Genomic DNA, 27,364 nt, shown 5'->3' on the forward strand with positions numbered 1-27,364 from the left:
TGAGTTCGTGTCCTTTGTAGGGACATGGATGAAACTGGAAAACATCATTCTCAGTAAACTATCGCAAGGACAAAAAAACCAAACACTGCATGTTCTCACTCATAGGTGGGAATTGAACAATGAGAACTCATGGACACAGGAAGGGGGAACATCACACTCCGGGGACTGTTGTGGGGTGAGGGGAGGGGGGAGGGACAGCATTAGGAGATATACCTAATGCTAAATGACGAGTTAATGGGTGCAGGAAATCAACATGGCACATGGATACATATGTAACAAACCTGCACATTGTGCACATGTACCCTAAAACCCTAAAGTATAATAAAAAAAAAAATAAAAATTAAAAAAAAAAAGAATGAGATAATTATGGCAAGTTAAACAGAGGAAGAACATATTTTTAAAAATATGTACTACAAGCAAGAAAATAAGTTTTAGACAGCATTTGCTTTGTACTCTCAAGTTAATGAAAGAAAATAGGGCCTCTTTGGAAAATAAAAAGAGATAAAATAACAGATTTTAGTGAAGAAAGATCTGGTAGTGCTGAGGAAAGGATTCAAGGAAATGGAAAACTAGAACATGCAATTAGCAAAATTAAAAATAATGTGAGATGCTATAGAGAGTAGAATGGATTTCAGTGAAAATTGATCAGTTATATGTATATCAATATTTTGAGGCTTTGTCTACTTAAACTGTAAAAACACTATAGACTGGGTGGCTTAAACAGACAGACATTTGTTTTTTACAGTTCTGGAGTCTGGCAAGTCCAAGATAAAGGTGCCTGCATATTTGGTTCCTGATGAGGGCTGTCTTCCTTACTTGCACATGGCACCGTCTCCTCACTGTATCCTACATAATCTAGTTCCTCTTCCTCTTCTTATAAGGACACTAATCCCATCATGGGGGCCCCATCCTCATGACTTCACCTACACTTGAGTATCTTTCAAAGGCCCCATCTTCAAATACCATCACTCTGAACATCAGGGCATTAACAGAGGAATTTTTGGGGATACAAACAGTCCATTACAGGCTCTATTTTAAAGCAAAGAAGGAGGATAAAAAGAGGGATATGATTAAAGACAAGATCATAGATAGAGATATGAAAGACATCTAATGAAGACCTAACACACAGATAATTTGGTGTTTCTCATGATGTGAAAAGAGTATGAATCAGTTTGACGGGGTAATTCAGATGCATAGTAAATAACAATCCTTAACCAAAACAAGTCCTGAACCAGCGGGTTGAATGGGCCCACTCTGTAACAGAGTTAACAAAAATGGATAAAAGTCCAGACGTAGCTAAGGTTTGGAATTTTGAGAGACCTATGATAATCCAGGGAGGAAAAAAATATTACCAGTAAAGGAGGAGAACTGGTCTCAGACTTGAAATATTAGGTACCAAAAAATAATGAAGCAATATCTAAGGTGTTTAAGGGGGGTTTGAGACTCATCCCTTCTACCACCTGCCAAAGCAGGTGGTTTTTATTTATAAAGACAATGAAAACAATATCAGATATATAAGGACTCTGGTAGTATCCATTCTTCATACTCTATCATAAAAAAATTACTAAAAGTTTAATCCACTGGAATACAATTTAAAGAATTATAAGTTAGGAAGTCACAATGCCAGAGGAATAATAGTAAATACAGAAACTACTTGAAAATGGAATTAATTTTAAATAAATATCATAGATATGATTTGAAAAAAAAAGATGCAGATGTTAACATTTTAAAAAGAGAAGGTATAGAATGTAACAAAACCAACAATGACAATAAAATATGATAATCTCAAATCATACTAAAAGAAGAAAATATGGGAAAAAAAAGCAAGGGAAGAAGTCAATGAGTGTATTGGGACAATCTCAGCTCACTGCAATCTGCCTCCCAGGTTCAAGTGATTCTCATATCTCAGGTTCCCAAGTAGCTGAGACCACAGATGTGTGTCACCACACCAGGCCAATTTTTGTTTTTAGTAGAGATGGGGTTTTACCATGTTGGCCAGGCTGGTCTTGAACTCCTGGCCTCAAGCAGTCGGCCCGCCTTGGCCTCCCAAAGTGCTGGGATTACAGGTGTGGGCCACAGTGCCCATCAGATGGGTGTATTTCTTAACCCTATATAGGAAAGAGAAAATTTTTAAAAAATCAATTGATACAGTACTTAGAAAAATATAGGCTTACACTTTGTTTTTTACAACCTTAAAAGTTATCACTAATAAAAATAAAAGCAAACTATGTAACCTTCAAATTAGTGGAGAAGCAAAATAAAGCAAAAAATAAAAAGTAATTAGAAGATAAAAAAGAACGCGTAAAACAAAGTATCAGAAATAAGGCCAACCATGCTTGACATGGTAATAATTATAAATGGCATAAAGTTAATTTGATGAAACATATATCAGATTGGCTCCCAAACAAAAATGGAACTATATACTATCAAGAAGAGACACACCTAAAATGCAGTGCCTCAGAAAAACTACAATTACAAGAATGAACAAAATATTCTCTAGAAATGAAAATGTAAGGAAAGTTGGGCTGCAATATTTTAAGAAGATGTGGATTTTAAAATATAAAATATTATATTTATCATAAGTAGAATGGTATGTTATAATAAAGGGAATTACCAAAAAGTGAAAGTATAATTTTCATCAACCTGCATGTACAGAATATCACAGCATAACAATAGAGAAACTAAAAAATGAGAAATGTATGGAGAAACATGAAAAGATAAAAATAAAACATAACCAAATAAAAAGATAATAGATACATTTTTAAAAGAGTATGTGATTAAAAAACCTCAGTTGCTCAATCTCATATCAGATTATAAAAGATGAAAGATAGCTAGTTGCACATGTATTTAAGGATGTGGTGAAATGTTTCTTTTCAAATACTTCAAACTGTTAAAATCTTTCTGGTGGCAATTTTGGCAACGTGCATCAAAATTCTTTCAAAAAGTAGAGCCACTCCAGTTAGCAACAATGTATTGTATATTTTAATGTAGCTAGAAGACTTGGATTGTTCCTAATACATAGAAATGATACATACTCCAGGTGATGGATACCTCAAATACCCTAACTTGGTCATTACAAATTCTATGCATGTAATGAAAAATCACATGCACCAAATAAATATGTAAAATATTATATATAAAAAATATTTTAATCATCAATACTTTTAATCCATTTGTGCTATATCTAAAAAGTTATCTAAAATAATAGGACATATGCCTGGATAGATTTAAACATTCATAAGAGTGCTAAGATTCCTATTTTCCAAGAAATGTACTGGTTTGAATCAAAAGATTTAAATGCTAAGCTGAAACATCCTCCCCAAATGCTAGAAGAAGATATAGAAGAATCTTTAACCTTTAAAAGAGTTCGAAGTGAATTACATATCCAATAAGAAAAGATTGCTCCAGGTGTATGGACTTTTCCCTTTTCTGTTTTCCTTGCCTGGACCTCTGGCCTCCCTATTTGCATCCAGATTTCTTACTTCCACTTCACTCAAGTATCAGCTCCAAAGTTCCCTTCCCTTCCCACCATATATAAAAACCTGGCCCCTATCTGACCCTGTCCTGCTGCGCAACATCACACGTTCTAAATATACACTTAAAAGTACATATGTTGGATAAATTCCTGGAATTTCCTAGGTTTAATGTATACAAATTTAAACTACCTTTATGGTGATTGTCAAGGTCCTCTCCAAACAATTTTAACAACTTGTTCTTTCTGCAACGATGTACTAGACTGCTTGTTTCTTTCTATCATACCTGTGGTAGATGATGTTACTCTTTTAAATCTTTTTCAAACTTCTAGGTGAAAAATGGCATCTTACTGTTTTAATGCACTTTGATTATGAGTGAGATAAACATCTTTATAGAAGTCTTGGCTATTGTGTTTCTTTTTCTGTGAGCTGTCTATTCCTGCTGTTTATTCATTTTTCTATTGTGCTGTTCATCTTTTTGAGTCCATTTATAAAAGCTATATACACATTAAGGAAATAAGTTGTTTATTATCTGTGACTGTGTGTCCCCCTCCTGACCTCCATTTATTTGTCACTTGCCTTTTGACTTTGTATATTTCTATTAAAAAGTCTTAAGTTTTTTGTAGTCAAATTTTTATTGGCAGGACATTTTAATATTCTAGAAATTTCTGTGATCTTTACAGCATTCTGCCCTACTCTTTCCTACCTTGTCACCATTAAATAGCTTCATACCTGCGCAATATACCTCTTGACTGGAAAAAAATAATCCCAGAAGGCAGCAGAATTCCATGTTGAGCTGAATCTGTGTTCAACAGTGGGATTCACACCTATTTGAGAGACTGTTGGAGGGTCCTACCATGAAGGCTTGAGGTTTTCCTCTTGGAAAATAACATGATCCAGCAAGAGAAGTTTAGACCAACAAACCTGGCCCTGTAATAGGCCTCAGTTTCCAGAAGGGAAGAACCCACTTCCCTTGAGACTCATTTCTGGGTCATAAAGGGATGATTTTATGAGCAAAAATCCCTGTTATTACTGTAGCCTGCAGGAGGGGAAAGCAGCACTGTTTGGGTATGTGTTTTTCTAATAGTATGTAACATAAATGGTGAAAGAAAGCATTCTCTTGTTCTGAGAACATTGCATAATTCTGATGCCCATCAAGGGCTCCAGAGCACTGGCAGCTTTGGCAGGGGTATATGCAAATGATTACAGCTTGCTCTGTGCTTGGCTGAAGCAGCTGTGAAAAGCAGAAGCAAGATTTCTTAGTGGAGGGGACAATGGGGTGTTACATGTGATGACAGCACCACAAATTACAAATTACACTGATCTTGGGAGATGGTTGGTGATAACCTGGAGGGTGAGTAAGAGGGAGGAATCTAGAGATAGGCAGAGAAAGAGAGGGAGCTAACACTAGATTTAGCCATCTTTATGGAAAAGTTTGAATGATTTACACATAAGACAACCAAGCTTGAGAAAAGTAGTTCGTTTTAAATAGAATTTAAAAAACTTAAACACTAAGGCTATTGTGGCCTATGTGAGAAAAAGATACTGGGAAAGGAAATAAAAGGAAATGTATTAGTCCATTTTCGCTCTGCTAATAAAGACATACCCGAGACTAGGCAATTTACAAAAGAAAAAGGTTTAATGGACTTACAGTTCCACATGGCTGGGGAGGCCTCACAGTCATGGTAGAAGGCAAGGAGGAATAAGTCACATCTTACGTGGATGGCAGCAGGCAAAGAGGGAGAGCTTGTGCAGGGAATTCCTCTTTATAAAACCATCAGATCTGATGAAACTTATTCACTGTCATGAGAACAGCACGAGAAAGACCTGCTCCCATGGTAATTGAATAATTACTTCCCATCAGGTCTCTCCCACAACACGTGGGAATTCAAGATGAGATTTGGGTGGGGAAACAGCCAAACCATATCAGGAAATCGAAGGCAACTCATAAAAATGTGGTTGAAATGTCAGATGAGATAAGGGAAAGTACCATCAAAATGACCATAAGCTAACTTCATAATGTTGCATGAGCCTGAAATTATTTAAAGTATGATCACTGTTGTCATGTTTGCTTTGATTTTGTTGTCGTTTTTTGCCTAGCCAGAGTTGTTCTGAATATGAGTGACAGTGCTGATGACCCTTGGGCCAACTCTCACTCGACAAGAAGGCAGGACAGGAGCCATCCACCACCTCAATCTGCACTTCATGTCGATTCTGGGGTGGCAGCATGTGCAGACCTGGTGGTGACGGGCATCCAGTGCTCTGAGAGGGTCTATCCCATCAGTCTTCCATTTGGCAGCCAGTATGGATAAAGCAAGATGCTTCAAGTAGGCAGTATGTATAGACCCAGATAAAGGGGAGTAAGAAGTCACTGTAAGCCATTCTAAGTGTCACCCAATAGGTTACAAGCTCCCTGAGATGATAGACTGTACGATGTTTTTTTTTCCTTTTTAAATTATCATTCTTCTACTGTGCCTGGCAAAGTGTAGGCTTTCAATACACATTTGGTGAACTGATGACAGAATTCATTCATGGCAGTACAGCACAAACACTAGGAAGCCCTGCCTGAAGAGCAAGGCCATCGGAAACCAAGCCTTGGCTGACATTGTAAAGAACCAGGGTGTGGCCACCTCTAGAACTCAACTCTTGTTTTGCTGTCAATAAAGGTAGGAAGAAAGTGGGTAAGTTTGAGGAAACACCACTAAAATGCTATAAGATTGATTCTTTTCTGTAATGCAGATGAGATCAGGAGGATATGCTATGATTGAATTTTACATAATCACAATCTTATTATTAGACAGAATGTCAACCTCTTTATCAAATCTGGGAAGCCAAGAAGTAGGATCACTTCATATAACTTAAAATAAGTAGTTTTAAATATATAGAGTAAGTAGTCAATTTATGGAAGTCATTATCTAAGATATAGTGTGGTTAAGAAAGAGGAAGATTTAGTCAAATAGTTAAACTAATTTGTATAATTTTTAAGAAAAATCTAGGATATTTGAAATATATTACTAAGTGTTTTAAGGTTTATTATTGAGTTCAGAATAAGTTTACATAAATTTGTAGATAAAGACTCAAAAGGTAGTTAAGAAGGGATGTGGCTGAGTGCCAGCTAGGGAGCCAAAGTGCCTCATTTCAATGCCCTACTCCATGATCAATGGCTTTGAGTAAAGTGGCTTAATGCTTTTTACCTGAGCTCCCTGATCAGTAGTACTGGGATAATGTACCATTTGTATAAGGACACATATATGGCAGTATGAAACATTGTCTAGAATATAGTAAAGATTTAATAGATATTAGCTACTAATAAAGAAAACCAGATTGCTTGAGGCATAATCTTTTTTTAAAAGAATTATAACAACTGGTTGACATTCTCTCACAAAATTTTCCTCTGAAGTAGAGATGAAAGATAAAACAAGACTTGGCCAGCATGAGTGATGCCATTTCTGCTCTGATCTTGCTCATTAAATAGCTTAATCTCTCACATCCAGTGAACAGAATATAGCAGCTCAATGGGTAGTGAAAGGTCAGGTGTAGAGTCACCATCATTAGCAAATAAAACTACAGAATGCTCAGTTAAATTTGAGTTTTAGATAAATTATAAATGTTTTGGTATAAGTGTACCCCATGCAATATTTAGAACCTAGTCATGTTATGCTAAAATATTTATTTGTTGCATATTTGAAATTCAAATTTAATTAGGTATCCTGTATTTTATCTGGCAATACAAGTCAGGTGTGCAGCTAAAGCACTCAGGCAGTGTCTGCAGGTTTATGAGGCCATCACATCTTTGGGAGACTGAGTCTCAACCTCATGACCTAATATAGTCTTATTTTTTCCATTCTGAACCATGTTTTACTCACATCCCTGCCCACATCCTTTTTTTTTTTTTTCAATTTAGAGGCTTAAAAATAGTGCATTTTGTCTTTTGGCTAACGTGCGACAGACTTTAAGCTCTAGTTTGATTTTTGGCAAATGATAATATCTAATACGATAAATTGATAAGTATGCCCTGGGAAGATAAATGGTCTACACCTTGCAATTTACTAAATGTTTAGTATAGATGAAAGGAAATGCATTTTGAAATTTGCAAATGGCATTTACACAATTTGTGGTGTCCTTTGTATTGCCAATATGTTTAATGTGATGATTTGTGCGATCATGCCATTCAGAATCCTCAAACTCTAAGGCAACCGTCATGAAAGTTCACTCTCTTTATCTAAAAAGGAACTAAGTTATTTCTCCCTGTCCTCCAATTATTTTTATTGATTAAATACATATAAGATTTGCCATGTTAGCCAGTTTTAAGTCTACAGTTTGGTAGCATTAAGTACCATTTGCATTGTTGTACAACCATCACCACCTTCCATCTCCAGAACTCTTTTTATCTTGTAAAAGTGAAACTCTATACCCATTAAACAATAACTTTACCTTACCTCCTCCCTGTTGCTCTTGGCAACCACTGTTCTACTTTTTGTCTCCATGATTTTGGCTATGCTAAGTACCTCATATAAATGAAATCTTACAGTATGTGGTTTTTTTGTGTGTCTGGCTTATCTCACTTGGCATAATGTCCTCAAGATTCATCTATGTTGTAAGCATAGGTCAGAATTTCATTCCTTTTCAAGGCTGTATAATATTCTATTGCATGTAGATACCACATTTTGCTTGTGCATTCATCTGTCATGAATACTTGAGTTGCTTCCCTGTTTTAGCTATTGTGAATAACGCTGCTATAAACATGAGCACGCAAATACTCTCCACGATCTTGCTTTCAGTTCATTTGGGTATATACTCAGAAGTAAAATTGCTGGATCATATGGTAATACTATTTTTAGCCACACTGTTTTCCACAGTGGCTGAACCATTTTACATTCCCACCAAAAGTGCACAAAATTTTTAATTTCTCCATATTCTCACCAACACTTATTATTTTCTGTTTTTTTTTAATAGTAGCCATCCTAATGAGTGTGATGTGTCACCTCATTATAGTTTTGATTTACATTTCCCTACTGGTTAGTGACATTGAGCATCTTGTCATGTGCTTATTTGCCACTTACATATTGTCTTTGGAGAAATGTCTACTTAAGTCCTTTGCCCATTTTTTATCAGGTTGTTTACTTTGTTTTAAGTGAGTTTTAGGAATTCTCTATATACTCTGGATATTAATTTCTTATCAGATATTTTATCTGCAAATATTTTCTCCTATTCTGCACATTGCCTTCTTACTCTGTTTATAGCGCCCTTTGATGCACAAAACTTAAAAAATTTTCATGAAATTCAATTTGTCTATTTTGTCACATTTTGCCTGCACCTTTAGTACCATATCTAAAATATCACTGCCAAATCCAATGTCATTAAGCTTTTGTCCTATGTTTTTTTATAAGTGTTTTATGATTTTAGGTCTTTCGTTTAGGTATTTGGTCCACTTTGAGTTAATTTTTGTATATGTTGTTAGGTAAAGATCCAACTCGTCTTTTTGCATGTAGATATCCAATTTTTCCAGCACCATTTGCTGAAAAGACTATCCTTTTCCCATTGTATAATCTTGACATCCTTGTCAAAAATCATTTGGCCATATATGCAAAGGTTATTTCTGGCATCTCTATATTATTCCATTGGTCTATATGTCTGTCTTTATGCCACTACCACACTGAGTGGATTACTATAACTTTGTGGTAAGTTTTGGAATCAGGAGTGTGAGTCCTCTAACATTGTTCTTTTTCAGATCCGTTTGGCTATTTGGGATCTCTTGAGATTTTGTTTGAATTTTAGGATGGTTTTTTCAATTTCTTCAAAAACCAACCTTAGGGTTTTGATAAAGATTGCATTGAATTTGTAGATTAGGTAGTATGGATGTCTTAACACTATTAAGTCTTTCAATCCATGAATATGATATGCATTCCAATTTATTTATGTCTTCATTTTTTTCATCAATGTTTTATAGTTTAATTGTACAAGTTTTTCACCTCCTTGTATGAGGTAATTCCTAAGTATTTTTTTCTTTCTGATGCTATTGTAAATTAAATTGTTTTTGTAATTTCCTTTCCAATTGTTCATTGTTTGTAGAAATGCAGCTAATATTTGCATGCTGACATTGTATCTTGGTACTTTGCAAAATTCATTTATTAGTTCTAACAGCTTTTTGGGGGTGGAATCTTTAGGGGTTGCTTCATATAAAATCATGTCATCTGTGAACAGAGATCATTTTACTTCTTCCTTTCCAGTTTGTATGCTTTTATTTCTTTGTCTTGCCTAATTGCTTTGGCCAGAATGTCTAGTACTATGTTGAATGGAAGTGGTAAAAGCAGACACTGTTGCCTTGTTTCTGATCTGAGGGAAAGTTTTCAGTTTTTCACCATTGAGGATGATATTTGCCTTGGGTTTTCATATATGGCTTTTATCATGTTGAGGTAGTTATTTTGTTCCTACTTTGTTGACTGTTTTTTTTTTTTTTCCCAAGAAAGGGTGTTAAATTCTATCAAAAGTTTTTTTCTGCATCAAAATTGGGATGATTATGTGTTTTATTCCCCTTCATTCTGTTTACATGATTATTACACTGAATTTTTTTGTGTTGAACTACCCTTGCATTGCATAAATAAATTCCACATGGTCATGGTGTATAATCCTTTTAATATGGTGCTGAATTCAATTTACTATTTTGTTGAGGATTTTCACATCAACTTTCTAGAGGGATATTGCTCTGTAGTGTCTTTTTTTTTTCTTGTAGTGTTTTCGTCTGGCATCTTATTTCTGTAGAAACAGTAGTAATGTCCTCTTTTCTGGTTTTAGGAAATTGAGCCTTCTTTCTTTTAAAATCAATCTAGCTAACAGTTTGTCAATTTTGTTGATTTTTTCAGAGAACCAACTTTTGTTTTTCATTGATTTTTTTATATTTTTTTTCTACTCTGTATTTCATTTATCTTGATTCTAATCTTTATTATTTCCTTCCTTCTTCTAGCTTTGGGTTTAGTTTGTTCTTTCGTTAGTTTCTTAAATTGTAAAGTTAAACTGTTAATTTGAAATCTTTCTTGTTTTGTAATGTAAACATTTATAAGTATAAATTTCTCCTTTGCCACTGCTTTAGCTATGTCTCATGAGTTTTGATATGTTGTGTTTTCATTTTCATTCTTCTCTAATTATTTTATCATTTCCTTTGTGATTTGATCTTTGATCCATTGTTTGTAGAAGAGTATCTTGTTTAATTTTTACGATTTTGTGAATTTTCTAGTTTCATTTTTGTAACTGATATCTAACTTTATTCCATTGTGCTCAAAAAAGACACTTTGTATAATATCTTAATAAATCTATTGAGACTTAATTTGTGGACTAACATGGGCTATCTTAGAAAATGGCTCATGTGCACTTGAGAAGAATGCGTATGCTGGTGTTATTGGGTAGAATGTGTGTATATGTACACTAGATCTGGTTGGTCTATTATTTTGTTTAAGTCCTCTGTTTCTTTATTTATCTTCTATCTGCTTGTTCTACCCATTATTGAAAGTAGGGTATTAGAGTATCCAATTATTATTGTAGAACTATTTCTCCCTTCAGTTTTGTCAGTTTTTATTTTATGTATTTTGATGGTCTCTTATTGGGTGGGTAAATGTTTATAATTGTTATATCTCCTTACTGTATTTAAACTTTTAGTAATATATAATGTCCTTTTTCCCTGGTAAACTTTTTTGATTTAAAGTGTATTTTGTCTGATACTAGTATAGACACCCATTTCCCTCTTCTGGTTACTGTTTGCGTGGAATATCTTTTTCCAGCCTTTCACTTTAAGTCTATTTGTGTCTTTGGATCTAAAGTGAGTCTCTTGTAGACAACATATAGTTGGATCATTTAAAAACATCTATTCTGCTAATCTCTATCTTTTGACTGGATAATTTAATCAATTTACATTGAAAGTAATTGCTGATAAGGAGGTTCTTCTGTCATTTTGCTGCTGGTTTTCTATATGCCTTATAATTTTTTGTTCCTCATTTCCTGCATTATGAATTTCTTTTGTTTTTAATAAATTTCTTCATAATGAAATCTTTAAATTCCTTTCAATTTCCTTTTGTATATATTCTATAGATAGTTTCCTTGTGGTTAACATGAGGACTACATTTAATATCCTGAAGTTATAACACTCTAATTTGAATTTATAGCCACTTAACTTCAATTGCATAAAAAAAACCTCTGCTCTTTTAACAGCTCTGTCTCTATTTAGTTGTTGATGTCATAAAATCACTTGTTTATGTGGTTGTGTGCCCCAAAATATATGCTAATAATTCTTTGAATTATAATTATTCAAATAATTGTATTATTCTCTTATGTAAAAAACAAAATGTTGAGTTGGAAACTGAAGTTACAATAATACTAGCTTTTATATTAATATATTTTTAATGTATTAATCTCTTCAATCATGTAGAAAACAAAATTAATGTTAGCTTTTATAATTGCCCATGTATTTAATTTTACTGAGATCTTTTTTATCGGGTTTTGAGTTATTGTCTAGTGCCCTTTTATTTTACTTTGCAGGACTCTGTTGAGCATTTCTTGCAGCGTAGGTCCAGTGGTAACAAACTTCCTTAGCTTTTGTTTATCTGGGAATGTTTTTATTTCTCCCTTATTTTTGAAGGACTGTTTTGCAGGATATAAGATTCTTGGTTGATAGACCTTTTTCTTTTAGCATTTTGAATATGTTGGCCCACTACCTTCTGGACCCCAATGTTCTGTTGAGAAATCTGCTGATACTTTTATTGAGAGTCTCTTGTATGTGATGAAGTGCTTCTCTATTGCTGCTTTGAATATTATCTCTTTGTTTTTCAAAAGTTCGATTATAATGTGTCTTGATTTGGGTCTATTTGAGTTAACCTTACTTGGAGTTTATGGAGCTTCTTGGGTGTTCATGTCTTTCATCAAATTTTGGATGTTTTTAGCCATTAGTTCTTCAAATATTATTGCTGCCCCTTTCTCCTTATCTCTTTCTCTGGCTCCCAAAATGTGTACATTAGCCTGGTTGGTGATACCTCACAGTTCCCTTAGGCTATGTTCACTTTATTTTAATATTTTTCTTCTATTCTTTATGATTTTCATTTTCCTATTTTCAAGTTTTCTGTTTTTTTCTTACTCCTGCTCAAATCTGCCTTTGAATCACTCTAGTGAATTTTACATTTTAGTCATTGTACTTTATAGCTTCAGAATTTCTAATCGATTTCTTTCTTTCTTTTTTTTTTTTTTTTTTTTTTAAGATGGAGTTTAGCTCTTGTTGCCTAGGCTGGAGTGCAATGGTGTGATCTTGGTTCACTGCAACCCCTGCCTCCTGGGTTCAAGTGATTCTCCTGCCTAAGCTACCTGAGTAGCTGGGGTTACAGGCACATGCCACCATGCCCAGCTAATTTTATGTTTTTAGTAGAGATGGAGTTTCACCATGTTGGCCAGGCTGGTCTCAAACTCCTGACTTCAAGTGATACGCCCACCTCGGCCTCCCAAAGTGCTGGGATTATGGAGCATGAGCCACTGCATCCAGCCTCTAACTGGTTTCTTTTTAGGTTTTCTATCAGTTTATAGACATTTCCATTTTGTTGATACATCTCTTTTTGACTTTTTGCACATCTTCCTTTAGTTCTTTGAGCATCTTAAGGCAATTCTTTTTTTTAAATTTTTCTTTCTTCTTTTTTTTCGAGGTGGAGTCTCTCTGTCATCAGGCTGGAGTGCAGAGGCATGATCTCAGCTCACTGCAACCTCCAACTCCCTGGTTCAAGGAATTCTTCTGCCTCAGCCTCCTGAGTAGCTGGGATTACAGGCATGTGCCACCACGCCCAGCTAATTTTTGTATTTTTAGTAAAGACAGGGTTTCGCCATGTTGCCTAGGATGGTCTAGATCTCCTGACCTCATGATCTACCACCTCAGCTTCCCAAAGTGCTGGGATTACAGGCATGAGCCACCACACTCAGCCACAGCAATTTTTTAAATGTTTTTTTTCTAGTATATCTGCCATCAGTTCTTTTTAAGGGACACTTTCTATGTTTGTTTGTTTTCCCCTTGAATGGGTGATAGTTTTCTGTTTTATTTTTTAATATATCTTGTGATTTTTATTTAAAACTAGACATTAGAATTAATGTGGTAACTCTGGAAATCAGATTCTCTGGTTTCCCTGGCGTTTGCTGAGTTTTTAAAAAAATTTGCTTTAGTTCTAATTTTGGTGGTTATAGACTGTCTCTATGCCACGTATAAGCCTAAGATGTAAACTTAATGTCTTCTCAGGTCTTTACTGAGCCTGTGTCTTTTCCTAAACATACACAATCACTTTTTAGTTTCCCCATATATACAGTCATTTTAGAATATCCTAGTTTTTACTGTTAGGCTGTTAAAAAGGAAAAGAGAAAAATGAAGAAAGGGAAGGTGATGGTTCTTTAAATCCCCTGGAAGTCACTTCAGCCAGAGATGGAGGAGTTTGTGTCAATGAGGGAGGGTGAAACAACAGTGGCCACCTGCCTCTTTGACTGCACCTCTGTGATGAGAAGCAGGAATTAGCAATCGGAGCACAAATTACCAATATTTGGAGGACAGGCATCATTTTTCCTACCTTGGCTCCTATAAGCTGCGTGCAGATTGCTCCAGAAATGTGTGCATAGCTGCCTGCCATGGGGCTGGGAGTAGGAGTGCGTAGCTGCTACTATGCTAAGAGTCAAAATTGATGAAAATTAACTGCAATTTACCACATAAGCCTATCTCTGGAAGTTGTAAATCTTCAATAAACTCCAGAGTTCCAAAATAGATACATCAGACAGATTCTATCAGTGCAGTTGTTGTCAGACTCCTGGGGTTTCCTACATGACCATCTTCCCAGAATCCTCAATTGGGACTATTATCTCTTAATGAGAAGGAAAGCCAGAACCACAAAGGGAAAGCCTATTTAAAGAAAAATTGTTGACTACTGGGCATGATAATAACATTTTGTTTTCTGTTGGCAATTATTTGAAGAAATGCTTTAACTTGTCAGTGTCAGAGAAGAGGTGGGGAGTATAAAGATCATATATTACTTATAGGGATTTTCTTAATATTATATTGACTTATCTGAAAAAATAATAATTACAAAAATTATTTTTCTATTTTGATGCTGCCTTTTTAGAGCTCAAGACATTTTCCAAAATATCTTTCTTCTCAAAGGGGTGCCCTTGTGAGTCAAGTAGGTTTCTAACACCCAGTCTTGCCTAGGCCTTTAGATCTGGGGTCAGCCAGGGTTCCAGCAAGTGAATCTTTCTTCATTAAGGCCTGTGTTTACATCTGAAAATGAAACCTCTTTATAACTTTAGAGGAATAATTTAGTACTTACTTTCCACATAGGCTTATTCCTGAAATCTAGCAGAATATCCGCAGGATAAAGAAAATAGAGTGAATGAGAGAGAGGGAGAAAAAATGAATAACAGCTAGGTTACATGGTTGATGTACTTGCTTGGGTATGTTGTGGAAAGGGAGAAATGGAATCCTCTGCCACAGCCTTGACAAGACAGGTAAGTTGTTTAAAGAAAGCAAGGCTGGGCGCGGTGGCTCACACCTGTAATCCCAGCACTTTAGGAGGCCAAGGTGGGCGGATCACGAGTTCAGGAGATTGAGACCATCCTAGCAAACACGGTGAAACCCCATCTCTCCTGAAAATACAAAAAATTAGCCAGGCGTGGTGGCAGGCACCTGTAGTCCCAGCTACTCAGGGAGGCTGAGGCAGGAGAATGGCATGAACCTGGGAGGTCGAGCTTGCAGTGAGCAGAGATTACACCACTGCACTCCAGCCTGGGTGACAGAGCAAGACTCTGTCTCAAAAAAAAAAAAAAAAAAAAAAAAAAAACAAAACAAAGACAGAATAGGAGGTTTGACCATTAAATAACATTAAATAATGTGGACTTAAGAAACAAAACAGAACCATGAAAAGTCATACTTAAGGCATTTATCACCCAACATGTTCAATAAAAGGTCTGTGGTCACTGTGCTTAAGAGCATGTCAATTAATTTACTTTGTCACACTGTCTATGGTCAGTGCCAGGCGTCATGTCATCTCACATTTTGATGAGACTGGAATAAAAAGGGTAGGAGATGTCAGTTCTCACCCCCATGATTTTGTGCATATCTGTGACACCAAAAAGCACCTTGCAGCGATGATTGTATTTTTCAGTTTTGCAGGACTTCTTAGAATGTCAGGAAACATAATAGACATATTAAACTGGAGACAAATTGAGTTATTTAAAACTCAAATGTGGGCTTCTGGGGATCATTTCTCAATCAGTTTCTCTCTCTCTTCTCTCTGTTTCCCTGCAGAACTTCAGAGCAGAAAATAGGAAGTCAAGGCTTTGATGATAGGACTAAAACTTGCATTTTGGCTTCTCCTCTAACATAACTATTGGTAATAACTTCCAGCATGTTTGAGGAGGAGTGCTTCTTCCCACTCTTGATTTTTTCTTTCCTGTGGTTGCAGTTCCATTAGCATTTCACTTTTTGCCTGCTTCTAGCTTCTCACTCACATTCTGTAGAGGAGATGTGACCTAATCTCACTGGGGATTTGAGAAAGAGAAACTCATCAAGTAAACTATAATTTTTTCCTTCCCCTTTCTCTTAGAAGCAAACCTACCCACAGAGGTCATTTGCCCTTATCTATGTGGTAAGTTAAGTAGTAAGTGTTGGGAAGTTTTGTGGTTACAACCTGGGATGGGAAGTCTGTATGTATTAAGGATTTAGCATAAGAAAGTTCACTTCCTTACAGACACATCTATCTTCTTCAGTATCATCATTATCATGATAAAAGTGTTACTCTATGTACCAAACATTTATGATGTTATGCAATTATTGACATGTGTTTTTTTTTCATTTAACCTTAAAACCTGCCGATGAGATAGGTGCTACTGTTACCCATTTTACATGTGAGAAAATGGGAACAGAGAGGCTAAAAAACTTGCTCAAGGTCACAAATAGCAGCTATTGGATAGCTGGTAAATGATAGAGACAGGACCTACGGCAAAGTGGACTGCCCTAGACCACCCTGATATACCACCTCACATATTAATTCCACACCTGTAATTTCCATTTGACTACACTACTTTCTCTAGGTCTCTCAATTTTTTTCAAAAATTATGAAAAGTAGTTCACTTGTGATGCAAAATATAATGCTTGCTAAGTCCTTTTATTTTCCTGAATGTTCTTTGGTGTCTTTTGTCAGTGTGAAAGTTGAAGAGCATCCTGCAGAGCAATCACAAGAAAAATAAAATCAAAGGGAAAAGGTGACAAGTCACAGCCAGTGCATTTTCTTATCCTGAAATCTGAAACAGAAAGCTATCAAAGCAGGAGCTGGGAATTGTGTGCAGGATAGGGAAATAAATGAACCCCCTAAATAAAGAATTCTGTCACAGAATCCTGTGGTACAATGAGAATCAACCCCAAATGCTATTTGGAAAGAAAATTACTAGATTTTTCTTTTATGATGTTTTATGAGAATAGCTTCAAAAACAGATTGAAAACATTCTCAGGCAACAGCAGCATGAGAATGGGATGCCGGTTTTTGTGGCACGTGCGTACTTAGCAGTAAAGCATTCATAGAAAACACAGCTGTCTTTTAGATCCATCTGGCTAGGGGGCACGCCTTCAAGATTTGACTGCTGGGAAATTGCATGTTATTTATGTATGTAGGAGAAAAGTAGGCAACTTGCAGTGTGAGTACTTCGATTTCCTGACACCAGAAGATTGTAACGTGAAGATGCAGCATTATAGATTAGGGATCCAAGTGCAAAGCATGACAAAGCATGGCTAATTTTGTATCGTTAGCTATTAAAAGTCTTGGAAGAAATTTAGGTGTAAGACCGTTTGGAAATTGTTAGATATTTGGAAGATGGTCATAAAGAATTCTCTCCTATCAACCTTGCTTTATGAAAAGTAAGAAAAACACAGAAGAAGCTAACTAAAAAGCCAAGTTCCCACCTACAGGGTTCATGCAGATTTACACCTCTCAAAAGAAAGCCACAACCTGGATTTCATTTCTGCTGTAGAGAGGTTCATTATGGTTAGGGTAGATAGTATAAATGCCTTAAGCCAAAGTACAGTTAAGGATATCACAAAGATGCTAAATACACACTTGATTCATAGAAGACACACATGGAAATAAATCTAGTATTAACTTTTCAGTCTATGGAAATCTTTTTTGAAGGTATTGAGAGTTATGGTGACCTCACTGCTCAGAAGAGGAATGAAGTTAACTTCAGCATTAGGAAACCTGCATCTAACTACAGTCTGTAAATGCAGCACTGTGGACCAGTTGAGGAAAAGTCTGTAGTTGGGTGCTGGGTAGGGTTTCTCTTTGAAGACAGGTAGGAAAGAAGACTTTAGATTTGAATGTTGGCAGAGGATTAGTCTTGTGAGAAATAGAGGTTTAAAAGCGAATGCCTTTCTCAAGAGAATCAAGTGAAAAGAAGGTATCAAGAAATCACAAAGAAATCATTTGCATTGGTGGGCTGCACATGATAGACAAGAACTCAGGGGCAGTTGGGGCCAGGTCAGGGTTCAGATTTCAGGTACCTGAAGGAGTGACGGCTTTTGAGACTTTGACATAAGACTTCTCATCCTGTCCCTTAAGGGAAACTTGGTCTTGCAGAAGCAGTGACTAGAGAGAGATTGACACAAGGTAACCCATCTGGCCATTGCTTTCCCAAATAAAATCACCTGAGTTTCTTTTCAGATTAAGATAACTGTGAGGTAAGTCGTACAAACAATAAATAAAACATGATTCCAAATGTGGAAGAAATCACTGGGGCTGCAGGACAGCAGAGAATGCTTGGGGCATGAGTTAGGGACTTGGTCCAAAGGCTGAGTAGGACAGAAGCAAGATCAGAGAGAGAAGGCCAGTTATGAAGAGGTGAGTGCTGATATAGGCAACGGGCACAGGGAGTCTCCTCAATCACAATTTCCTTTCATCTACTTGTATTGAGAAAATCTGTTTGGCTAAACAAGCTCATCTTCTGATATCCAATTATCTTAATACATGGTATCTTAGTTTGGGTCTCTTAGAAGTAGACTCTGAGACAAAAATTTGGGTGCAAGTAGTTTATTTGGGAGATACAAGGAACACTAGTATGAGAGAGAAGTGAGACAGAGAAAGTAAACCAGCCAATAAGGGGTGCATCATGGTACCCTCCCAATCATAGTGGAAGGCTAGAATTTAATCCTACAGGAGAATTCGAGGAAATACATGAAACATGCTTTTTATAATTCTCTAACCTAATAAGGAGGGAGCCGAGGTCTTTACATACTAATTCTCTAGAGTCATTGGTTGAGGGCTGTTCCAGGCTGGTATTAATTCCCTAGCACTTTTGGTTTCTTTCATGCACAGTTCAGTCTTCACAGTCCTGGAAGCAACCTCAGTCCCAGGCATATGGGTACTGGCACGTATCTACTATTAGTGGATTAAGCTGATTAGTCAGTTTAATTCTGTGTGAATTATTTGAATCCAGTTGCCCTTTTTTTTTAATTGTTTCTAAATAAGAGGGTCAGCATTTTGATAGGCTTAAATGAAACATGTATAATTTATGCCTTGACAACCTGGACAAGACAGCAGAGTTTGAGTTAATCTTTGCATGTCAGTCAGTGCCTCATAGCTAGTATATTCCTAATGACTGGTGGTTGAATTGTATTTAAAGGTGTTGCAAGGGAGGTGGAAAGACCACATTAAAAGACAAACTCCAATAGTTCTACTATTTTTTTCCCTGAGTCTACAAACCATGCCAGATCCTTAACAAAGGTAGATATTCTTGGAATTTCATAAATGGCACCATTTGAAAAACAGAGTGTTTAGTAAATATTGAAAAATAATAATGAGATAATTTGTGTATTTCCCACCATCTGGGAGTTTTCACACTAGTATTCAGCTTTCAGGCTCTTATTCATGCTCTTCTATTTAATTATGCTCTTTGTATGAACATAAATAATTCTTTTCACTGAAGCAAATTCTTAAATATTCTCATTATTTTTAATCTTGAAAATTAAAATAGGAATTATATGATTTCATATTCTTGAAGTTATTCCTTCTCCTTTTACTTTCAAATCATTTTATATTAATTACTTTGGGGGATTAATGCTCATTATTTGATTCCATGTTTAGTAAATGATAAGATATAATCACAGTAATAATTTTTTTACTACTGAATAACTTTCATTCTTTAGCCCTTGTACAGTACACAGTGTAGTTGTTTTTGGAATTTGTGATTGATCCTTGGATTTTTAAGTAGAGGTTCTGAATAAATTATGCTCCATTCAGTAAAGGTTTTAAATGTCCAATTGCTGATGAATTTTTTTTTGTTTAGCATTAAACAAAATTAAATTAAAAAAATTTTCCTGTGAATTATTCACTGTGAATGAATGAAATTCAGCTGGGTTCTTTAAGACACATGTCATTAAAATGTGCATGCAGGATTAGAAAAATATCTTTAACACCTTTTTCATTTTATGCCTACACATTTCATACTTGATTAACTGTCATTACCTGGCATATTTCTTCGCAGTAAATTGACGCTTCTGTCCTAGACTGGTTGTATTGGTGCTGGTACAAATAAAAGTGTTATGAAGTACTAGGGAATGGCACAGAGAGAAAGTGAAGCCTAACTCACGGCTGACATTATAGGGAGTAGGCCAAAGTCAGTCAATGGTATTTTAGTTTATCAGCAGAGGTTTCCTGAAGGTCCTGGGAAATTTTAGAAAAGTCAAAAGAAAGCATGATAGACATATGGGAAGTGTGATAAGCTCCATGACACTTCAGTTTTGCTCCTGCCTCAGGATCTATGTACTTGCTTTTTAAAATCAGTCTAGCTAGCAGTCTATTTACCTTATGTGTTCTTTCAAAAACCAAATTTTTGGTTTTGTTGATCTTTTGTATGAATTTTCAGTTTCATTCAGTTCAGGTCTGATATTGGTTATTTCTATTATTCTGCTTGCTTTAGGGTTGGTTTACTCTTGCTTTACTAGTTCCTCTAGGTGGAATATTTGGTTGTTAATTTGAGATCTTTCTGACTTTTTGATGTAGGTGTTTAGCACCAGAAACTTTCCTCTTAACACTATTTAAGCTATGTTCCAGAGATTCTTGTATGTTGTATCTTTGCTTTCATTAGTTTCAAATAATTTCTTGGTTTCTGCCTTAATTTCTTTATTTATTCAAAAGTCATTCAGGAGCAGGTTGTTTAATTTCCATGTGATTGTATGATTTTGAGAGATTGTCTTGATATTGATTTCCATTTTTATTGCACTGTGGTCTTTGAGTGTGGTTGGTGTTATTTTTTTAAATTTGTTGAGAATTGGTTATGGCTGAGAATGTGGTTGCTCTTCCCTTTGCCTGGAATGCTCTTCCCGGTTGCCTCTTTCGAGTTGCCTACCTGTCTGTAGGTACTTGAGTGTGCCACTTCTGCTTTTCTTCATTTCATTGGTCTGGCTGAGGACTTTAGCATATCCCTACCAGTACTCATATTCTTCTTCTCTATAACTTTTTGTAGCCCACAAAATCTTTGTGTGGTTGTCTTCTCTTTGTCATTTTAGTCTTAGCTCAAATGTCATCCCTTTGAAGAAAACTTCCCTGACTACTATAGTTAAAATACCACTGCTCCCCATAAAAATACCCAGTTATATTCTCACCTATTGCCCTATTTTACTTTTTTTGTTACATTTATTATCTGAAGTACATTATTTACTTATTTGTGTTTTTGTTTGGGTGTTTATTGTTTACCTTTCTCTACTAGAATGTAGATTCCACATGGGTAGGAACTTAGTTTTATTCACAATTAAATCCACAGTATATACAATGTGCCATGCTAGCTACATGGCAGGTGCACGGTATTTGTGGAGTGAATAAACCTTCATCAAGTCAAGAGACTCTATGGAACAAAGCTATGGCTTCTCATCTCCTACGAGTCCGTTTTGACACAGAATCTCTTCTTCAATATAACATAAGAGTAGGGGTTTTTATTTTCCCTATTTTTAGGAGTTGTCTATAATGTGTGGCATTTGCAAAATCTCTTAATTTGTCTGATTATCTCAGACTTATAGGAACCAAGATGTGCATGCTGTTTTGTAAACTACAAGCTATGTAAATTTATTTATCAGAGGAGACTCTAGTTTTCTATTTTAGCCACAAAAAGTTAAAGACAAAAAGGACATGGAGGACTGGCAGGAATGTGCTAACAACCCTAACTAGACTAATAAAATAAGGAAAAGCAAGGGTGGTAAACTCAAATACCCAAAGAGAACAGGTAGACACTCAAAAGAAGAAACCGGCTGTAAGGATGAGGAGTTGATTTGTCTGGCTACAATGCTGTGGGCTGTAGGTCTATGTTGCCACAATTTTTAATATTTCATGTTAGAGATGGGTTTTGCTCTGTCACCCAGGCTGGAGTGCAGTGGCACAATTGCAGCTTACTGCAGCCTTGAACTGGGCTGGAGAGATCCTCTTGCCCCAGCCTCCCAAGTAGCTGGGACTACAGGAGTCCACCACCACAGTCAACTAATTTTTAAAATTTTTATAGATATGGGGTCTCACCATCTTGCCCAGGCTAGTCTTGAACTCCTGTGCTCCAGCAATCCTCCAACTTTGGCTTTCAAAATTTCTGGGGTTACAGATGGGAGTAATTTTTTTTTAAAACTAATTATTTAGCTGGGTGCTAGATATGGATTATGCCTATAATCCTAATACTTTGGGAAGCTGAGGAAGGAAAATTGCTTAAGCCCAGGAGTTTGAGACCAGCCTGGGAAACATAGTGGAACCCTGTCTCTACAAAAATATTAAAGAGTAGCTGGTAGTGGTGATGCACACCTGTAGTCCTGGCTACTCAGGAGACTGAGGCAGGTGAATTGCTTGAGGCCAGATGTTTGAGGCTGCAGTGAGCTAGGATTGCACCACTGCACTCCAACATGGGCCACAGAGTGAGACACAGCCCACCCCTCAATCAAATAAACAAAAAGTATGTAGAAGAAATTAATAAGACCTAGTATTTAATAGCACAACATAATGACTATAGTCAATAATAATTTAATTGTACATTTTAAAATAACCAAAAGAGTATAATTCTGTTGTTTGTAACACAAAGGATAAATGCTTGAGAAGATGGATATTCTATTTACCATGATCTGATTATTATGCATTGGATGCCTGTATCAAAGTATCTCATGTACCTCATAAATATATACACGTACTATGTACCAACAAAAATTAAAAATTAAAGTAATTATCTAGATTTTTCTGAAATTGCCTAAATTTTACATTTGAAATGTAAAATCAAATTTAAAAATACTGTTCAGGATAAATAAAACTTATTTGAGGTTCCTACATAACCAGCAGACTCCCAGGCTTTATCTATGAACTAAAGAAAAATCTTTAAGCAGATTACTGGACTATGCAATGATTTTGTTTTAAGAAAACTATCTACACAGGACCTGCTGCTGGCCACTGCTGCTGGTGTGCATGTGGAACCTGCCACTGCCCACTGCCGCTGGTGTCCATGTACACGAGGAACCCTGCAAACCACTGCCTCACTGCTGAAGCACTTTTGCTAGCAACCCTCATTGGAATGTTGTTGTCTTCGGATTGGGAACACTCAGCTTCTTCAGTGCAGCAGGCACTTAACCTCAAAGAGCCAGAGAAAAAAAGCCATGGGTCTGGTCCTAGCCCCCTAGGTTCAGAGTACAAACCCCAGGTGTGATTAGCTGGGCCCTGGCCCTCCCAAATTATCCAGAAATAAAGTCGATCAACAAAACCCAACTTATACCACAGTAAAAACCAACCTAAAGGGCATCAAAGATACAAAAATAAAAAAGGTCAGAGTGTTTTCTTATCTCCAGATTACTGCACAAGCTCCCCAGCAATGGCTAAATGGCATGGCTAAATGGCTGAAATGGCTAAAGTGACAGATATAAAATTCAGAATCTGGATGGCAATGGAGAGCATTGAGATTCAGGAGAAAGTTGAAAACCATCACAAGGAATCTAGGGAATCCAATTAAACGATATAAAAGATGAAAGATGAAATAGCCAAACTAATCTTCTAGAGCTGAAAAACTCACTACAAGAATGTCATAATACAATTAGAAGTATTAACAGCAGAGTAGACCAAGATGAGGCAAGAATCTCAGAGTTCAAAACCAGTTCCTTGAATCAACTCAATCGGACAACAAATTGGACAAAAATAATTTAAAAAACTAAACAAAATTTCTGACAAATATGGGATTATGTCAAGAAATCAAACCTATGACTCATTGGCATCCCAGAAAGAGAAAGCAAGCAACTTGGAAAATATATTTTATGATATTGTTTATGAAAATTTCCCCAACTTTGCTAGAAAAGTCAACATGCAATTCAGAAAATTTAGAGATCCCCAGTGAGATACTAATAAGATGACTATCCCCAAGACACATACTCATGAGATTCTCCAAGGTGAACACAAAAGAAAAAAATATTAAAGGGAGCTAAGAAAAGGGGCAGGTTATGTACAAAAAGAATCCCATCAGCAGAACTTTCAGCAGAAACCTTACAAGCCAGAAGAGATTGTGTAACTATATTCAAAATCCTTAAAGAAAAAAAGTTAATCAAGAATTTCATATCCAGCCAAGCTAAGCTTCATAAGTAAAAAAGAAGTAAATTCCTTTTTAGACAAGCAAATGCTAAGGAGATTTGTTACCACCAGACCTGCCTTACAAGAGGTCTATAAGGGAATGCTAAACATGGAAATGAAACACAATTACCTGCCATCACAAATACCCTGAAGTACATAGCTTACTGACACTATAAAGCAACTATACAATCAAGTCTGCATAACAACCAGCTAATAACATGATGGCAGGATCAAATCCTCACATACCAATATTAATCCTGAATGTAAACTGGCTAAATGCCACACTTAAAAGGTACAGAGTGGCAAGTTGGATAAAGAAGCAAGACCCAACTCTATGCTGTCTTCAAGAGACTCATCTCACATGCAGTGACACTCATAGGCCCTAAGGGATACAGAAATATCTATCAAGGCAAATGAAAAACAAAAGAGAGCATGGGTTATTGCAATTTCAGACAAAAGAGAGTAAACCAACAATGATCAAAAAAGACAAAGAAGACATTACTTAATGATAAAGGGCTAATTCAACAAGAGGACTTAACTAACCAAAATATATACGCAGCCTACAATGGAGCACCCAAATTCATAACAAGTTCTTAGAGACCTATGAAGAGACTTAGGTAACTACACAATAATAGTGGGAGACTTCACTACCCCATTAAAAGCATTAGAAAGATCATTGAGGCTAAGAACTAACAAATATACTCAAGATCTAAACTAATCATTTGACCAAATGGACCTAACTGACATCTATAGAACACTCCACCCAACAACAACAGGATATACATTCTTCTCATCTGCATGTGGCCCATACTCTAAGATCAACCACATTCTCATCCATAAGCAATTCTCAACAAATTTAAAAAAATAACACCAACCACACTCAAAGACCACAGTGCAATGAAAATAGAAATCAATATCAAGACAATCTCTCAAAATCATACAATCACATGGAAATTAACCTGCTCCCAAATGACTTTTGAATAAATAAAGAAATTAAGGCAGAAACCAAGAAATTATTTGAAACTAATGAAAGCAAAGATACAACATACAAGAATCTCTGAAACATAGCTTAAATAGTGTTAAGAGGAAAATTTCTGGTGCTAAACACCTACATCAAAAAGTCAGAAAGATCTCAAATTAACAACCAAATATCCCACCTAGAAGAACTAGTAAAGCAAGAGCAAACCAACCCTAAAGCAAGCAGAATAATAGAAATAACCAAAATCAGACCCGAACTGAATGAAATTGAAAATTCTTACAAAAGATCAACAAAACTAAAAAGTTGACTTTTGAAAGAATACATAAGGTAAATAGACTACTAGCTAGAATGAGTTAAAAAAGAGAAGATCCAAATAATCAGAAATGACAAAGGAGACATTACCACCAACCATACAGAAATACAAAAAACCCTCAGACACTATTATGAACAATTCTATGCACACAAACTAGAAAACTTAGAAGAAATGGATACATTCCTTGAAACATACAACCTCCCCAAGATTAAACCAGGAAGAAATTGAATACCTGAACAGACAAATAATAAATTCTGAAATTGAATCAGCAATTTAAAAAAAAAAAACCTACCTACCAGGAAAAGCCCTGGACCAGATGGATTCACAGCTGAATTCTACTAGACATACAAAGAAGAGCAGGTACCAATGCTATTGAAAGTATTCCAAAAAATTGATGAAGAGAGATTCCTCCCTAACTCTATGGGGCCAGCATCATTCTGATACCAAAATCTGACAGAGATACAACAAGTAAGGAAAACTTCAGGCTAATATTCCTAATGAACATAGACACAAAACTCGTCAACAAAATACTAGCAAATTAAATCCAGCAGCACATCAAAAAGCTCCTCCACCATGATCAAATAGCCTTTATTCCTGGGATGCAAGATTGGTTCAACATACACAAATCAATAAACATGACTCATCACATAAACGGCACTAAAAACGAAAACCACATGATTATTCCTGCGTATATAGATGCAGAAAAGGCTTACCGTAAAATTCAACATTCCTTTATGTTAAAAACCTTCAATGAATCAGGCATCAAAGGAACATATCTCAAAATAATAGGAGTCATCTAAGACAGCCTCGCAGTCAACATCATACTGAATAGGCAAAAGCTGGAAGCATTCCCCTTGAGAACTGGAACAAGACAAGTATGCCCACTGTCACCACTCCTATTCATCATAGTACTGGAATTCCTGGCCAGGGCAATCTGGCAAGAGAAGGAAATAAAAGGCTTACAAATAGGGAGAGAGGAGTCAAACTATCTCTCTTCACAGGCAATGTGATTCTATACCTAGAAAACCCCATAGATTCTTAAAGGCTCCTAGAACTGACAGAGGACTTCAGTAAAGTTTCAGGATATAAAATCAATGTACAAAAATGAGTAGCATTTCTATATACAAATAACATCCAAGCTGAGATCCAAATCAAGAATACAGTCTCATTTGCAATAGCCATAAAACAATGAAATACCTAGGAATACAGCCAACCAGGGGGGTGAAACATGTCTAAAAGGAGAACTAAAAATCACTGCTCAGAGAAATCAGAGATGACACAAACAAATGGAAAAACATTCCATGCTCATGGATAGGAAAATCAATATTGTTAAAATGGCCATACTGCCAAAGCAATTTACAGATTCCATGCTATTCTTATCAGACTACCAATGTCATTTTTCACAGAATTAGAAGAAAAGTATTCTAAAATTCATATGGAACCAAAAAAGAGCCCAAATAGCCAAAGAAATCCTAAGCAAAAAGAACAAAGCTAGAGGCATCACACTGCCCAACTTCAAACTATACTACAAGGTGGCAGTAACCAAAACAGCCTGGTACCGCTATAAAAACAGGCACATAGACCAATGGAACAGGTTAGGGAACCCAGAAATAAAGCCACACACCTACAACCATCAGATCTTCTACAAGGTTGACAATAACAAGCAATGGGGAAATGACTGTCTATTTATAAATGGTGCTGGGATAACTGGCTAGTGTTTTGCAGAAGATTGAACCAGGACTCCTTCCTTATACCATATATAAAAATTGACTTACAATAGATTAAAGATTTGAACAGAAAACCTAAAACCATAAAAATCCATCCTAGAAGAAGACCTAGGGAAATACCATTCTGGGCATAGGCCTTGGCAAAAATTTCGCGATGAAGACCCCAAAAGCAATTATAACCAAAAAATTGACAAGTGGGCCCTAATTAAACCAAAGAGCTTCTGCACACACACACACACACACACACACACACA

The sequence above is a fragment of the Symphalangus syndactylus genome, chromosome 15 (genome assembly GCF_028878055.3).
Source record: "Symphalangus syndactylus isolate Jambi chromosome 15, NHGRI_mSymSyn1-v2.1_pri, whole genome shotgun sequence".
NCBI classification, from domain to species: Eukaryota; Metazoa; Chordata; class Mammalia; order Primates; family Hylobatidae; genus Symphalangus; species Symphalangus syndactylus.